We start from the raw sequence: 16,981 nt of genomic DNA, 5'->3' as shown, positions 1-16,981 counted from the left end.
GTGACGGAGGGCACGGTCCGCCTTTGGGACCACCCCGTCCTCCTGTCGAGCTGCCGCCCCGCTTTCAACACTCCGGGGTGTCCTCGTTCTGTGTGCCCTGGCCTGGGAAGGGGACAAGGACGGAGCCCCCCGCTCTCTGTGAGGAGGGTCTCCCACGCTGGCCCAGAAGCATGTCGAGGCCAGGCCGTTACCGCCCCAGCCCCAGAGCCAGCACCCGGATCAGCTCTGTCCATAAGAGCTGAGTGGACGGAAGGAACATGGCCAGAAACACGGCCTGCCCGCCGGCCTTTGCTGGAACGTCCTTCCAGCCCTCACCTCCTCGTATTGAAGTCACTTCTTTGGTCTATGGCCCAGCTCAAAGCCCCCTCCTGCAGCAAGCCCTCCCTGCAAGCCCCTCATGAGAAGCAGCCCTCCAGGCCTCGGGACCCCTCGAGGGGACAGGGCTGATGGACAAGATGGTGATGCCCAGAGGCCAGCACTGGGGGTGGAGCTCGGGGACCCTGTCCTGTAGGTTCACGTCCCCCACACCAGCTCCACCCTCAGCTCCTGGGCCACAGGGTTGGTATGGACAGGACAGCGCCCTAGTCTTCCTGCCCTCCCCTGCCCCCCGACCTATGGACATCGGGGTGCCCCACCTCCTCCTGGGTCCATCTTTCTTCCCTTCCTGCCCAGTGGACAGGACTCCTACAGTGTCCAGGTGGCTGCCCATTTCACAGAGGAAGGGGCTGGTGTTCAGAGAGCTTGCTGAGGCCATGGATCCAGTCAGAAGCTCTGGCCCTGGTTGGCACGGCCCCAGTCGGGGCTGTTGTAGCCCTGGAGCCTCCCCCTGGGGCAGCCCTTGCCACCCGCTATTGTTAAGATGTGGTCATTGCCCGTCTCCCAGCAGCCCCTGAGCCCCTGGGGGGTGGCAGGCACCTTGCCAGGACCCAGCATGCAGTCCAGGCCTGGCCTTGGTGGAGCTCCGGGTCCTGGGCAAGAGGGTAGCTGCCTCGGGGCACACACTCAGTCCTCTCCATCTGCCCCTCCCGGGCCAGGCTGGCCCTCAACCAAGGACCCGGAAGCCCTCCTATGGCACTGGGACATGTCCAGGCCCACCCACCAGGAGCTCAAGGAGCGCAGACTGGATCCCTCCTGGGGCAGGTGCAGGGAATGGTGAGGCTCCAAGGGCCCGACACGGACATGTCTGCCCCCTCACAGGCCTTTATTTCCTCCATCAGTAACACGGTGCTCGCTTGGGCCTGCCCAGCTTCAAGCAGGCTGGAGGCACATGCGGGGGGGACCCACTTGTCTTCACCGTGCCCCATGGGTGCCCACCGCCCTCTGCATGGCCCCCCAGCAAGTCCTCCGCTTCATCTGACAGATGCAGACACGCTCGGCCAGGTGAGGGGATGGCTAAGTCCGCTGAACACACCTGACTGTTCCTCCATCCTCTGGGACCACTTCACCCTCCCGTTTCCCTTCCAGAGCCCACCCACGTTCCCAGGCCGGCAGGGCTGGGGGCGGCTGACACAGAGAGGACCGGCTGTCCCAAGGCCCCTGGAAGCAGCTGGTGGCCAGTGTCAGGACGGGCAACCCAGGTTTCTGACGGAGCAGGCGGGGAGGGCCCCAGGTCCCGCTATGCTGAGCCCCACTGGGCCGGCGCCCCCCGGGGGCTCCCACTGTGGGGACTGGGTATCCGGCCTGAGCGGCGCTGGCCAGGGCAGGGAAGGACAGGAGGGGCGGCGCAGAGCCCGGGGCCTCCCGCCCCCCCCCGCCGCCTGCACCCACCGGGGGAGGGGAGCGAGCAACAATTACTGGAAAGGCAAAAGCTGTTGTTTCCTTGTTGGGTAAATATTTGTGGAAACCCCAGGAAGCGGCTGGCTGCAGAGCAGGGCCCTCGGCGGCTCCCTGGGGCCCCCGGCCCCCCGCAGCCCCGGCACCCTGGCCCCCAGCCCCCGGGGCCCTCGGTGCGCTCCGGCTGGGGCCGCCCATCTGGGCAGGGCACGGCCCCTGCACCCAGCCCGGCTTTGTTTCCCGTATTATCGACTGCACACAAAGTGCCTGAGTGCTTCACTCCTGGACGGGCCATTGCGGCCTTCTCGGGTGTGAAATGCAATTTACCTGAAATAAAGCCCAATTATGGAATTAGCTAATTAAAGCCCGCGGTGGAGGCTGGGCCGGCCGGCCGGGCGCTCAATGCCCGCCCGGTGCCCGCGGTCTGCGGGAACAGATGGCGCCCCGGCCCGCCGTGCCGGCCGCATTCCTTCACTCTGCCCCCCGATAAGTGACTTAGACAGCACACGGCCATCTGGTGTATGACACGTCCTGTGTGCCCCGGACAATGGCCCAGCAGACCTCTCCGGGAGAGGGCCGTCGCCCGGGCAACGGTGGCAAGTGCAGCCCGGGCCGTTCACGCCCCCTCCCCCAGCCCCTTTGTGGGCCTCGCGGCGGCCGCCTGGCCCTCACTGCTCACGGTGTCCATGAGTATTTGTCCGCAGTGCCCGGCCTTTGTCTCCAAATTGGGCTCCCTCAGTGAGGTGCTCAGTGTCCGATGGGTGCTGGGAGCATCTGCCGGGGTAGCAGGGTGGGGCTGCTGGGGGTCTCCCCATCCTGGGCCCCCAGTGCCCCTCCCCCTGGCTGTGCTCTCGGGAGCCGGCCGGGTGGATGGCACCTCTCGGGCGCTGGGCTTGGCCGCGGGGGCTGGTGTCTGAGGCCTGTGTCAGCCCAACCCGGGACTCTCCTGGTCTTTGGGCAAGGGGCCGGAAGCTAGGGGGGCGGGGGTAGAATAGGCCCACACTCCTACTACCCCGTGTCTGTGAAATGGGAATGGTGAAGGTGCCCCTCAAAGGGGTGTGGGGGTGGGGCTGATGGAGATAAGACATGGGGGCTCTGGGCCCAGGTCTGGCACGCAGTAGGTGCTTAATAAAGGCAGCCAAACAGCCTAGGAGATGCCTGGGTGCTGGGTTCTACCCACCTGCCTGAGCCGCATGAGCCCTCAGAGCAGCTTCCCGGACCCTCCTGCCTCACGTCCAGGCCCCTGCCAGAAGCCAGAGCAAGCCGTCGGCGGGCCCAGCAGGTTGGCCCGAGAGGCCCTGTGAGCTGCAGCCCTGCCCACCCCCCGATGGCATTTCTCCCTGAGAGCCCCCAGTCTCTGGCCAGGCCCACATCCTGCTTATTGCTGTGTCAGGCCCCAAGCTGCCAGGGAGCATGGCAGCACCCACCGGGCTGGGGTCAGGAGCAGTGCCCACCAGCAGGGCCACTGGACTCCCAGACCACAAGGAGAGGTCAGACCCCAGAAGCCTGGCACTGGGTACTCAGGAAGGGCTAGTTAAATGAAGGTTTGGAGGGGCACCTGGTTGGCTCAGTAGTTGAGCATCTGCCTTCAGCTCAGGGTGTGACCCCGGGGTCCCGGGATCGAGTCCCACATCGGGCTCCCTGCGAGGAGCCTGCTTTTCCCTCTGCCTGTGTCTCTGCCTCTCTCTCTGTGTCTCTCATGAATAAATAAATAAAATCTAAAAAAAAAAAAATGAAGGTTTGGAAAGAAGCTACTGGCACTGTGGGGGGAGGTCTGCATGGCAGGGCATGGGAGGGCACCGCCAGCCTGTGCCACCTGACGGATGCATGGGGGAGGGGAGTCTACCACCCTATGCCCTGAAGAAATCAGGCAGGTGTTTTGACTGGCATGGCCAGACAGCTGGGGTGGGAGATAGGGTGGCAAAAGGCAGATGTGGCCAGGGATCCTGGGACGGCCCCACACACAACCCCAAGACAGCGTCCTCCTGTGGGAGTCTGGGGGTGGGGGTCACCTGGAGGGTTGGAGACCTCCCTTCATGCAGCCAGTCTCCCTGGTCGGGGGCCCTTCCCAGCTCGCTGGAAACCCACCTGCTCCAATGCCCTGGTTTCATTCCAGGACCACCTCCGAGCCCTGGGTCCCAGTGGCTCCCTGGAGGTCTGAAAAGGTGTTCCAACCTCACCATTCTCAGCCCCCTACGGCAGCCCCCTCCTGGGCCTGGCTCAGTCCCTGTTGCCCTCGAGGCCCTGGGGTCCCTGGCAGCTGGGCCTGCAGCGTGCTTGTCCACAGAGCTGGATAGAATTCCAGTTTCCCTTGACCTCTGAGTGCCAGGAGCCCGGGGATAGGGCCTTCTGCAGCCAACAGCCCCCACCTGGGCCCTTTCCAAGCCATTATGCAGCAGGGCGCTGGCGGGTGGGCAGAGCAGGTCCTGCCGCCAGGCAGCACGGAAGCCCCAGGCAGGCGACCTCCGACCTCCCTGGCCAGCTGCTGTTTTTTCACCTGCTCCATCGGGGAGTTACCTCCAGCTCCAGCCCACCAGGCCTGGGCGGAGGCTGGGCTAGGGGCTGTCAGCACAGTGGTCTGTCTGCCAAGCCCAGGCCCCTGAGGCTGGAGCACCACCCCTCCCACTAGGTCCCTCCGTGACCTCCTTTGGCCCTCCTGTCGGCACCCCTGTGAGGCACCAGGATGGGGACCATCCTGCTGTCTGTTGGATCTGGCCTCCTGCTTCCTCAGGTTGCAGAGGTAGAGGTGTCAAGATCGAGTGGACAGTGTGTCGCTGGGACACCACAATGCCTCCCACCTGCCCACGTCTCTGAACCCCCCCACACCCTCTCCTCTCCCCTCCCACCCAGCCCCCTCCACACCCTGCTCGGTGAAATTCTCTCCCGGTTTCTAGCCTGTAGGAAGCGTGTGATCTTTCTGAGCAGCATCAAAGCAGGGGCCCGGGCTGCCTGGATCAATCATGCCGGCAGCCGTCTTCCTGCCTGGCTCCCGCCCCAGGAAGCCGGTAGGATGTTGCAAAACACACAGTGAGGGAGTCCCAGGGATGCTCCTGGGGTGCAGAGATGGTACTGCGGGGAGGCAGACACTCGAGCAGAGCAGCCTCGGGGCCCACATGGGTCCTCCCCGCCTGGTGCAGAGGGGGAAACCGAGTTCCAGGCCAGAGCTGGCCCAACGTGACACCTATTTGTGTGACTTTGCATTGGAAAAACCCCAGAGAAGAAGCGGGACTTCCAGTGACAAAGAAGCCTGTTGCCAGGCTAGGAAACCGGGGGGCAGGGAGGGACAGACTGGCCTTCTGGGTTAGATGGAAATGCCAGAAAGGCCGGGTCCGAGGAAAAGATGCAGGGCATTGCCAGGTGGTTTGAACACAGCTCCTCTACTGGTCCACGTGGGCCAAGAAGCCTGGAAGCAGCATGGCTACCCAATACAGCCCAGCGCCCAGTGGTCCATCAAGGCATGGCCACTGATTCCAACAAAGCTGCCATTGCTCCTGCATGCAAGAACATCCGAACCACACACACACACACACACACACACACACACACACACACAGAACCTCAAGAAATTGTTACAAACCTGATGATTCAATCTACCAAACCCCAGTGAATTCACTGTGGTTGTTTCTTTCTCCCCCACTACCACCACCCCCTAAACACACACAGTGCAAGACTTCACAGGAACATCGGGGAAGGTAGTGGGGATATAGAAAAAACTAGAGTCTGAGAGCCAGGATCCTCTTGGTCCCATCCTGGCTCAGCCACTCTCTTGCTATGCATCCTTGGGCAGAGCACCTGGCGTCTCTGAGCTTCAGATGGTCGTGGCCACTGACCAGAGCTGCCAGCAGGGCGCGAAGCAGACGACAGTACAAAAGCCACAGCAGCCTCACACCCAAGAACCAGCAACAGCGCTCACAGAGCTCAGGGCGGACGGAGTGTGTATACGGACTGCCAAACTCAGGAACGTGCCCTTATGTGCCACAGCACCGCAGATCTGTCCCCATGTGGACGTCTCGAGAGCAAACCAACGAACAGGAAAGCTGCTGGGCTCCACCCGACTAACACTATGCCTAGGGACTCATTCACCTCCATTCACTTTTTCTGGAACGGTCAGGGAAGGCCAGTGGGGGCCAGGGTCCGTGGGGATGAGCGGCCCCTGCAGGAGACTGAGATGCCCTGGCCTCAAAAGCCTCAAGGAGCTACTCGCAAGACACCCCCTGCCAGCCTCGGCCCCCCGAGGCCAGAGCACCGGCCTGAGGGGTCTGGGGCTGGCGCACAGAACCCTCAGGCCGCTCCGAGAAGGCGGGGCTGCGGCCCCTCTGCCAAGGACAATGGGGGTGACAGGTCGGAGATGGATCGTCAGGCCCAGGGAGAGGAGGCTCGTGCTGGGAGAGGCCGGGCCTGGGGTAGGGCTGCCCCAGGCACTCGAGGGGGAGGAGATGCGGGGGCCCTGACCACGGCGGGGCCCCCGGGGACCACAGCATTGCCTGGGAGAAGGGCCTGTCCTGGAATGGGAGGCGGGGGAGGCCCCTCAAGAAAGGCTTTCTAAAGGGGGTTGTCGGGACGGTGGGTAATGTCATTAAGTAATTTCAAAGGGTCTTAATCAAATCCCCTCTCCCGTCCACAGGACTCCGTCAAAAGGCCTCTGGAGAGGAAAAGGAGGCCACAACAATCGACTTGGGCCTTCCACTTGACTGGCTGTCCCTGTGCGGGGCCTGTGGGCTCCTGTGGGCTTCTGCTCCACCTAGGACGCTGTGTCCGACCCCAGGCCGCCCTCTTGCTCTATGGACACAGGGCAACCCCAGACAGCCCCTCCTGGGAGACCTCAGAAACACCCCTTCCAATGCCTCAACAGCACAGCCGCTGAGAACCACCACATACAGAAAGGGAGACTGAGGCTCAAGCAGCCGCCCAACATCAAGGAAACCAGGTTTGGAGCCTCTGAAGCCTGGGAACTCAGGCTAGGAACACCACCCCTCTGTATCTCAGTCTCCCCGTTGCTCAAACGTGGGTGAGACCACATCCTACCCCATGTGGTTGCGTGGCTGCCAGTACGGCCACGCAGTAGGTGTTTCCTGAATGTTCTTCAGCGACTTCTCAGGCCCCCCAGTCCCTGAGATCCTATCCGTTGGGGTCTTTCAGAGCCCACTCTTTTCCCTTCCACCCTTTTCTCGAGTATAGATATACATAGGTCTCACCTTGTGTTCCCGAACACCCCAAGGCCACAGGCTGGGAAGGCGCAGGCCCCTCACCGCTCACCCCACCCGCCCCCTCCTCCCAGAAGACCAAGGAGCAGACACACGCCTTCCCAGACAGTGTCCCGCAGCAGTAGACCTGTGTCCACGCCCACGGGGGCTCGGGGTCCTGGGCAGCGGCCTACAGCCTGAGCTGTGCTGCCACGGCGTTCTCCCCGCTGGGCACGAAGGATCCTGTGGACCCTTTGACTTTCCATCGCCCACCTGCCGTGAGCATGACAGCACCCCCACTAACAGGCACTCATTTGCTTCTAAGGGGTGGCCACTGGGGCCAGCTGGGGACGCCCATGCCCACCCAGACCCCAGGAGCCACAGTCGCTCTCCAGGAGTGGATCCCTGCAGCCCTGCCTCTGCTCCCAGTTGCCCCGTGGGCCAGGGCAGCCCGCAGGCTCACGCAGAGTGGCCACGGCTCAGAGGCCGCCTCCTGTCGGGGGGTCTGGGGGCAGCCACATCCCTCTGAGCCCACCGGCTGGGACTCCCAGTCTCGGCCCCAGGCGGCCAGGGGAGCATCCCGGTGGGTGACTGTGGGTGGGGGGGGGGCCAAGGAACAAATGAATGAATGAGTCTGAAAGTGTGTCCCGGGTTGGGAGACAGAACAAGAGCCCCGGAGGTTAGGCTCACAGCAAGCAGGCACCCCATCACGAGTCCAAATTCCCTGCTCTTCACCGCCAGGAAGCCCTGAGCCTCCTCGCCGCCCAGAGCACCCCTGCCTCCCACAAAGCAAGCAGGAAGGGCCAGCCCCTGCTCTCACCTCCCACAGAACCTGAGCTGCCACGGGGAGGCCGAGGCAGCCGGTGGCCAGTCACGGTCCCTGTCCCTGGGCGCCCACCTCTCCTCCACCCCCGCCCATTCCCCCCTGCCACCAGCCTCAGGGTGAAGCAGGCAGAGCCGCGCCCTGCAAGCTCTGCACAAACCCTGAGTGTGTCCAAGGGGCTTCGGTTACCCGGCGCCCGGCTGGCCCAGCCTCCCTCCAGCCCTGCCAAGGCCTGGCACCGCCGCCCCGCAGCCCCTCTCACTGCCAGCAGCCCGCGAGGCCTGAGGGCCCAGGCAGATTGCTGTCCCCCTGCCTGCACGGCCCCATTCCCCCGGGAAAAGGCCTCATTGTTTACCCCCAGCCCCCGCCTGGCTCAGAGACACTTGGGCTCCAGGCTTCGAGGTCACCCGGCCTCTCAGAATCCACCTGCAGCCGCACCAGCTCCAGGAAACCGAATCCCAGCGGCAGATGACAGGCACAGGCGGGCAGGACAGAGCGCCATTCAGCCCAAGCTGGAGCCGGCCTGGCCTGACCTAGGGGCCGCCTCCCCCACCTGGGCCCTCCCACGCCTGGGCACCCGCCCCAGGGAGCCAGCGCAGCTCAGACCGCCTGCCAGGGGCCACGGCAGCGGGCAGAGGGTCCCAGGACAGGTGCAACCCAGACTGAACCCAGGGACCCTCCAAGCTGAGCGTTAAGAGACAGTCCTCCAGGTGGGCCCAGCACATCAGGCAAGTCTTGCTGCCCCCATCTTATGGATGAGGAACCCGAGGCCAGAGCACTTGACTTGCCTGCCCAGGTTCCCACACAGGTGAGGAGCAGAGTTGGGTGGTGCCAGGTATGTCTGGCTCCCCAGGCCTGCCGCTTGCCCTCCCCAGGGGTCCCCTGTGGATGAGCAGCTGGAAGGAGAACGGCCCAAGCGGCCACGATGGGAGGGAAAGGTGGTAGAGGGAACAGTGTGAGCAACCCCAGGGAGGGCCAAGGTCTGAGGAAGCCGGCCTCCTGCCCCGCAGACAGAGATTCCTGTACCCCTTCTACAGATGGGCCGGCAGTGGGGGGCCATCTAGGAAGCAGGCAGATACACAGAGGAGGCCCCCACACTGGCCCTCCCTCCCCTGCAGGAGACACCCAGAGTGACTTGGGCTGGTCTGGCCCTCGTCGCCTCCTCCCCGCCTCCCATCCTGGCCTCTGCATTTGGGCACAGCCCCACGGACCCCCACCCCGAGCCCTGCTGACCCCCAAGCAGGAGGAGGTCCTCTCTGTTCCAGCAGAGCTCCAGGTAAGGGTCTCCAGCAGCCGTGTCTTCTGTCCCATGTGTGGGCCAGGCAGGAAGGGAGGGAGGTGGGCTCAGGGCCTGGGGCCTCGGCACCGTCCTGCCCTCCATGCAGTGGCTGGCGGCACCCGGTTTCCCCAGCGCACCCTCTGGGCCGTCCCCGGTCCCTACTTGGCATCCAGCCTCCGCCAGGACTCGGCGCAGAGACGGTCCTGCTCTCCAAAGGCAGGGCCACGAGTTGCCTGTCACTCAGCTCTTCTGCCCCGCTGCTCACAGTGAAAAGAGCGTCCTGTAGCTAGCAGGCATGAATATCGGCTCAGCCCACTGCAGGAAGCAGAGACTGGAACCTCCGGGCAGGAGGAGGCCAGGCTCCAGGCCCAGCCCCCCATGCTCCCAACCCCCCCACCAGCAGCTGTCCCGGCTCCTCCCACGCTACCCCTGCTGTGGCCACCACCACCTCCACTACCCTCCAGATCAGCCCTATCTCCCCTTCTCCATTTAAGCAAACTCCTACTCACTCACCGCAGCCCAGGGCACAGGGCCCTTCTCCATGAAGTCTTCCGAAGGGCCAACCAAATGTGGCCCCGGCTTCCCCACCAAGCCCTTGGTGCCCTCGATGCCCTCGATGCCGCCCCCAAAGACAGCAGCGCCCCTTCAGCAGATGATGGAGGGGTTGCCTAACAGAGAGACTCCTTGGACACCTGTCTAGGAACTGCCAGTTTGCAGGAAGCCAGCTCAGCTGGACCAGAAGCTCCTGAGGACAAGAGCCGGGAGCTGTGGCCATTCACGACCCTGGGAGCCGGGCTCCACTGCTGGCTGAGTCCTTGGACCTGACCTGGAGAATGGGAGGTGCCCGTCAGAACCACGGAGAGAGGGGGCACACCTGCCACCTGCTGTCCAGCACCCTCCCCACATGTCGGCCACACTGCAGCCCCTCAGGAGCCCTGAGGGCTCCACCCGATAGGCCGACCCACCCCCAAAACTCTCCTTACCCATCCCACATCAGTAGAATTTTGGAGGCAGCGTCAGGAGAGCAGGTTTCTGAAATTCTCTGCACCCTATCTCCTCCAGGGGCACAGCCCCAGGGATTTGTGAGAACAAGGCAGCATGCGCCAGGCCCCAAGGGCAGGCCCAAGCACAGATGGGGCCACCATCCCCACCATCACCATGACTGGCCTGACTTTGCTTTGGGGGACATCTCACACACATAACCTTGTCTGATGAACCCTGTTCCAGCTTCCGAAGGAGACCTGAGTGCCAGGTGCCACCAGGGTCCCAGGCGCCACATCTCCCAGCTCTCCTGTAACAAGGGCAGAGGGGTGCTAACCATTCCCACAGCAGAAATGCAAGGTCCAGGTGGAGAAATCCCCCACCCAAGCCTCCCATGGTTCCCAGGCCAGAGACCTTTGCCCCACCTCGCACGCGTGGCCCGTAGATGAGGCCAGGGGTCGCTCAGCCACTTGGCAGGTGGGGGAACACAGAGCCGCCACTCCTGCTGCCCGGCTCAGAGTTCTGGCATCCCACGCCCTCCCAGTCTGAGCACTCCTGTCCCAGAGACTCGGTGTTTATGTACTGGCCCCTGGACACCTAATTTCCAAGAAAATGAGTTGGCAGACTAATTTTCACTGGAGTGTTATTGACTGCCCAACTTCAAGCTTGCTCTTTCTGACAGTATTAGCACCCCAGAAGGAAAATCTAAAGAAGACTGTATCTGACCCCTGAGGTTTCAGACATTCTGGCCACTGCTAAGGGGGGGATATTTGAGGGTCCCCCAGAATCATGACTCCATCTAGCACTCACAGCCTCACGACCCAACCTCTCCCTGGGTCTCCAGCATCCTCCTTGTGCACCCTAACCAGGATCCCAGACCCCAGCCCCGCCCCACCCCACTGAGCCCGGGATGGACAACCACCTCCCTGCCCCTCTCTGCCTCAGGTCTGCCTCCTGCAGGAAATCTCCCTCCATATGCTGGGAGCTGGTGCCCCAGGGGAAGAACAGGAGTTGCAGAGGAACATCACCCTGAACAGGATCACCAAAACTCCCATTTGTCCACCTGAAGAAACTGAGACCCAGAGACAGATACACACCGTCCTCTGTGTCTCACATCACCCTAGGCCTTGAGAGGGTGCCAGAGTCTGAGCAATACTATCAAAAGTGCAGGGGACTTAGAGGGGCACCAAGTGACCCGGGCATCTGTGTGCAGGGCTCCCGGTCCTGCCTCCATCCTCCAGGGGCTTGGCCTTCTCTGCAGCCTCCTTGTGTCACCCAGGGCTCTTGCGGGGGCGGGGGGGGTGTCTAACCACACCCCTCAGGCACCCCCTCTCATACTGAGTTCTTGAGGGCTTGGTGCCAGGCAAGGAAAGAGAGAGCCTCAAGACTATGAGCCCTGGCTTGTCTCCGGAGATCCCAGGTCACCAGGCAGGAAAGCATCGTGCCCATTGCCAAAGAGTGCCCCCGACTGTGAAGGCCTGTCAGCCACCTGAAGTCGCCGTTTTCAAAGACTGGGGGCATTAAACACCATGGGGAAAATACCAAAAGCGTGCAGGGGGCCAAGGGGCCGGGTTTTACTATCCGCCGTGCAAACTCTCCCACACCTGGCCCCCACCCATCCAGGCACAGACCCACCTGCCAGGACTCCAGCCAGGATCCACCTGCGCGGCCAGAGCACGCCGGCTGGAGGCAGGCAGGGCTGTGGCAGGCTCAGAGCCTGATGATGATGGGGGTTAGGGACAGGGGCTCTGCGGCTGGCAGCGATAGGACCGGCGGGGACGGGGGACGCTGCGCAGCTCAGGCCGCCCCAGGCCTCCGGGTGCCAGGCCGGGTCCTGGGCCGCGAGGGGCCGCGGGCCGGGCGGCGGGGGCGGGAGCGGGGTCGGGGGTCCGGCCAGCTTTAATGCGCTGACAAAGCCTCATTTGCAGGTCAATGCCGCGGCACACTCGCCTCTCCCCTCGCCCGGCGCCCTTTGTCCGGCCGCGCCCGCTCCTCGCGCCAGATGGCCGCGGAAATGCTAATTTCGGGCGCCCCCCGCCCCCCGCGTTTAATTGCGCCTTTGCAGATGGGCCGCGAGTGTGCGCTTCATGCAGATGAGCGCGGCCTGGCCGCCGGGGGCCTGCAGGCCGGCTGCCCCAGGGCCGGGAGCCGCGGCCGGGTGGGGGGCGGTGCGCGGGGGTGGAGGGCAGGGGGCGGGAGGACGAGGGGGAGGGGCGCCCCCCAGCGCGCCGCCGGGCACGAGCGGGCACCCAGCGGGCCGGGCGCGGGAAGCGCGCTTTTCTCTTTTCATTTCTCCAAAATGGGATCTTAAGTGATTCTGAATGAAAACAAATTGGTCCGCTTTCTTCTCCAAACAGACGCGCAGGGCGGTGGGGGCTGCGGGCGCGGGGGAGGGGCGGGCGGGGTGGGCCCCAGAACCCCAGCTCAAGCGCTGGCTCTGACTCCGGGGCCCTCGCCCGCAGGCGGCACCCGGGCAGCCTGGTGAGTCCGGGCAGGCTCGGGGCTCTACTGGAGCCAGGGCCTCAGGACGCTTCAAGCAACCGGAGTGGGACGGGCGCCCCTGCCTCAGTTTCACACCGGCAGGACCCAGCACTGGGGCAGATGGCCCGACCCCCGCAGCTCTGAGCCCAGAGCCAGCTCCGGCCTGACTACACCGAGGCCAGCAGGATGAGGGCTCTGGGGCTTGGGAAAATGAATGAGTGAATGAGAATGAATGAATGAATGAATGATGGGAAAGGTCCCTTTGTGACCTTTTGGCGTTTTAACCACAAACTCAGAAAGCCTATGCATTGGTGGGTGAAGGACTCACCGCCCCCCACCTCCATCAGCCTTGACACGGGAGGAAGGCCAATTTCCTGGCCAGCAAATACTCCTGGCACATAAGTCGGGCCAGAGCCACCGTGAGAAAGGAGACCCTTTCTTTCATCCCTCAGATTTTCTGTTGTATTTCCGTAAACTACTCAGGCAAAGGGATACTCTGTCGCCCAGGTCCAGAGCCAGCCAGCATGGTGAACTGGTCCAGTCACCACCGGCCTCATTCCGTGCCCCACCACTGAACCCCTTGCCTGGAGTACCTCCCTCCAGCCCTGCTCCACCTGCACCCCCTCCTAGATACCTCAGGGCTTCTCAGGAGCAGCTCCTCCCAGACAATCCCCAGGCACCTCCACGACCTGGCTCCTCAGGGGAGCCTCCCAGCACCTTCACCAAGGGGTGCCCGGCATCCGGCACAGTCTAGCCCTCTGGGGGACTTTACAAAGGCTCCAGCTGACACTCAGGCTCGGCCTGGAGGGCACAGCCGACCCTTGACACCCATCCTGCCAGGCAACGATCTGTGCCAACACAGGGATGAGCCATGGACAGGGGGTGGATCCTTCGGAAGTGCACAGCCAGGATGCACCATGGAAGTTTCCATGGTCATGGGATGGAAACCGTTTCCTATCAGTGTGGAAATAACAGGTGCCCTCCTCAGACTTCCCCTTTCATTTCTTTCCAGGAAACAGTTCAAACACAATTTATATACCCCTTCGAGACAAACATGGTTTGGTCCTAACCCCCAACAGGCATATCATGAACCAGAGACCTCTGTCTTCCTCCTGGGCAGCTGAGCACCCCACCTTGCATGGTGTCCTGGGACCCGCAGCCTGGCCACCTTGCTGACTGCCAGGACCCATGGCACCGGTGGCTCCATCTGCACTCCAGTGTCTTTCTTTAGAGCATCTGTATTTCCTCCTGTTCTGCTACCACTTTGCAAAGGCAGCGTCCCTCCCAGACCTGGGACCTGGGCACATCTGGCCCTCTTCTCACTTGCTAAGATGTAAGCCAGCTTCTCCCATCTTGTATGGTCACCAGCCACACTGAAGTCTTTCTCCCAAACATTCATCTGCTCCTCCTTTGTTTACCACACTCACATTATGGGTCCCTTAAACCTTTCATCATGGTTAAATATTTTGAAATTAAAATAACATATGTGTGTGTACATCTATTTACTCTAAAGCTTTAAAATATGTACTAAAATATGTACTCTGAAAAAAAAAAAATATGTACTCTGGACCTAAAGAGTAGATGTAGGTCCCAAACTAGTGTCAAGCCCCAAACTGCCATCCATCCATGGCTCTCTCCGGGGAGGAGAATCCAGTGAAGGAACTTGTACTTTCTTCTTTATACATTTCTGTACTGTTTGCTTTTTTTTTTTTTTTTTTTTTTGAGCATATATTTCTACAATCAGGGAAAATACAAGGCTATTTTCATTTTAGAAATTACAAAAATAAAAAGCACCAGGCTTAGAGCTGGCCCCACCAGTGGGGGAGCCTCAGCCCTGCATGGGGGTCCGGCGACAGGACCCCTGAGTCCTGGGGGTGCCTCAGGAACTAAAGCCCCTTGGACAGAAGCCAGGGCAGGCCCACTACGTGCCAAATCCCACTTGGGCTGCCCCTCAGATCCAGTAAAAGTCCGAAGTATATTGTTGTTGTCGTTACTGTTTTGCAATTACGTGACATTTTTTAAATGCCTGGAGTGTTTTTTCAGCCATTTTCATTAGGTCCTTCTCACTCTGCCTAGGAGACAGGCCAGCATCTTGCTGGCCATGAAGCAGGCTAGCCAAGGCTCAGAGAGGTCAAAAAAACCAGTACGGGTCGCACACCAACACAGGGGCCGGGCGAGGATGGAGGTCAATGTCAGGGCTCCAGCCCCAGCTCACCTTGCAGAGCTGTGAACTCTACATCACATTTCAGCCCCCAATGGACTTTTATTTGGATTTAGGAATTTGGGGGTGGGGGTAGATTTGGGAAAGAGAAGAAAAAGCAGGAATGTGATAACTGAATAAAGGAAAGGAATCTAGAGCCAGACACAAGAGGAGGAGGACCAACGCCACAGGCACAGGCTCTGCAAGGGGGCTGCGAGGGGGGCCAGGCCCCAGGTTTTTAGTGTTCGTGGGGGTCCGGGCAGGCGAGAAAGCAACCTCGAGGAGACTATCCAGTCCAGGAGGGGTCCCAAAATGAGGAGCAATCCCCAGATGCCACTGAGGCCTCCCTGAAAGGTAGGAGGCCCCAGAAGCTGGATTAGTCATGAACCCCAATCACCAAGCCAACCCCAGCCCCAACTCTAGAATTAACCAGGCTGCCAGAGGCCTGGACAAGGCAGCTCAGCATCAGGCACCCCGGGTCTCGGGGCAGGAAACCCAAGGTGGAAGCCCAGTGTTATAAACAGGACTGTGTGCTTCCCAAATTCCCATGTTGGAGTCCTAACACCCAGTATCTCAGAATTTGACCTCAGAGGGATTTTAAAGAGGTAATTTGGATAACATGTGGTCACTGGGGTTGCCCTGATCCCCTGTGACCAGGGTCCTCACAAGAAGAGGGGATCAAGACACAGACACACTCGGAGGGACGACCCCGTGAGGACCCTGAGGACCCAGGGAGAGCATGGCTATCCACACATAGGCAGAGAGGCCTCGGAGGACACTGCCTGCCCATGCAGGGCCTCAGCCTTTAGGACCACGGGACACTAGATTCTGCTGTGAGAGCCACTTGGTGTGTGGGACTTTGTTACAGCAGCCCTAGAAGACTACTATTCCCAGTGTTCACCCGAACCCAGCTAGACAGAGGGGAGGGAGGACCCCAGTCCAGACCCACACACCCAGGGTGGACAAAGAGACCACAGCCCAGGCCTCCAGCAGAGACCCCCACCCACACCCAGTTGGTTTCCTTTAGAAGCATCTTCTCAACACCCAGGGACACATGATGAACCTGGGGAATCCCCCATAATGCCAATTCCCAAGGCCGAGACAGAAAAGCCACGTACAGAGCCGAGGGCTGTCCCCCTAATGCTAATGGGGGACAGTGGGAAGGAAGTGGGGTCCGGCTGGGTGTCTGGCGGCAAGATTTGGTGCCCCGGAGAGTCAGGGCCCGGCTGGAGGGTGAAGCCAGGCTCGGGGCTGGGCCTCCCTCCTGCTCACCGGAGGCTTCATTAGCAGCAGCATCCATCCAGCTGGAGTCAGCTGATTAGCCCATTCTAGCAGCGCTGGGAGTCCCCATATCTCTTTTTCCACCCACACATGTTCAATTAAATTTTGCTTTTGTGTCAGAGAGGCCTCTGATGTGAGCGTTTCTTGGGAGTTTCTCCATGTTTCTTTATGTCCTCGAAACCAAAGTCAGCCACCAAGTTTCAGAAAACACCCTCCTGGATTGGAGTGGGTAAGAGGAAAGAAAAACACCAACACAAAACAAAAGCAGAAGAAACAAAAGGGAAAGCACTGGCTGCCTTTATCCAGAATCCTCCTGTGAGGAGACAATTCATTCCGATTGAAACGTTTCCATTGTGCGGTGTTCTCGGAACGCGCTTGTCGCGTTGGGCAGAAATGCAAATCCCTCCTTTTCCTTTGATTCAAATATTTAAATTTTCAAATATATATGCTGTGACAATGAATGGCAGCTGACCTCACTTACTTTCATAGAAGAAATGCGGAAGCCATGGGGGCGGTTAATCTCGCCAGCAGTGGCCCCCACGGTCCTGGGGGGGCGGGGGAATAATCCTTTTATTCAGACATTTGGCTTAAAAGAATAACAAGGGGAAAAAGCTGGAACATAATTGCATTGCATGGAAAACAGAGCAAGATTTCTCTCTCTCTCTCTCTCTCTCTCAAATGTGCCTTCTCTTTTCCTTCCTCCAAGAATGAGGCTCATGGCCAGGAGCTATTTTCTTGGTAAAGAAATCGGGAGATTGTTCGTTCACGGTTGTCCCCACTACTCCCACCCCTCCCCGAGGGATTTTCCTAGTCCTGCAGGCTGCCGCGCTCGCTCTCTCACTCACTGATTCAATCGTCGCCGAGGAAGACCTAGTGTGTGCTCAGCCCACTGGGCTCCCGGCTCCACTGGGGCTGGGGTAACCAACCAGACACCCCCAAGGCCAGCTTCCCTCTAGTTCCTGGGGGGTGGGGAGGGCTCC

Source organism: Canis aureus, chromosome 21 (assembly GCF_053574225.1).
Source record: "Canis aureus isolate CA01 chromosome 21, VMU_Caureus_v.1.0, whole genome shotgun sequence".
NCBI classification, from domain to species: Eukaryota; Metazoa; Chordata; class Mammalia; order Carnivora; family Canidae; genus Canis; species Canis aureus.
The sequence above is the reverse complement of the archived record's forward strand: the minus strand, read 5'-3'. Positions refer to the sequence as shown.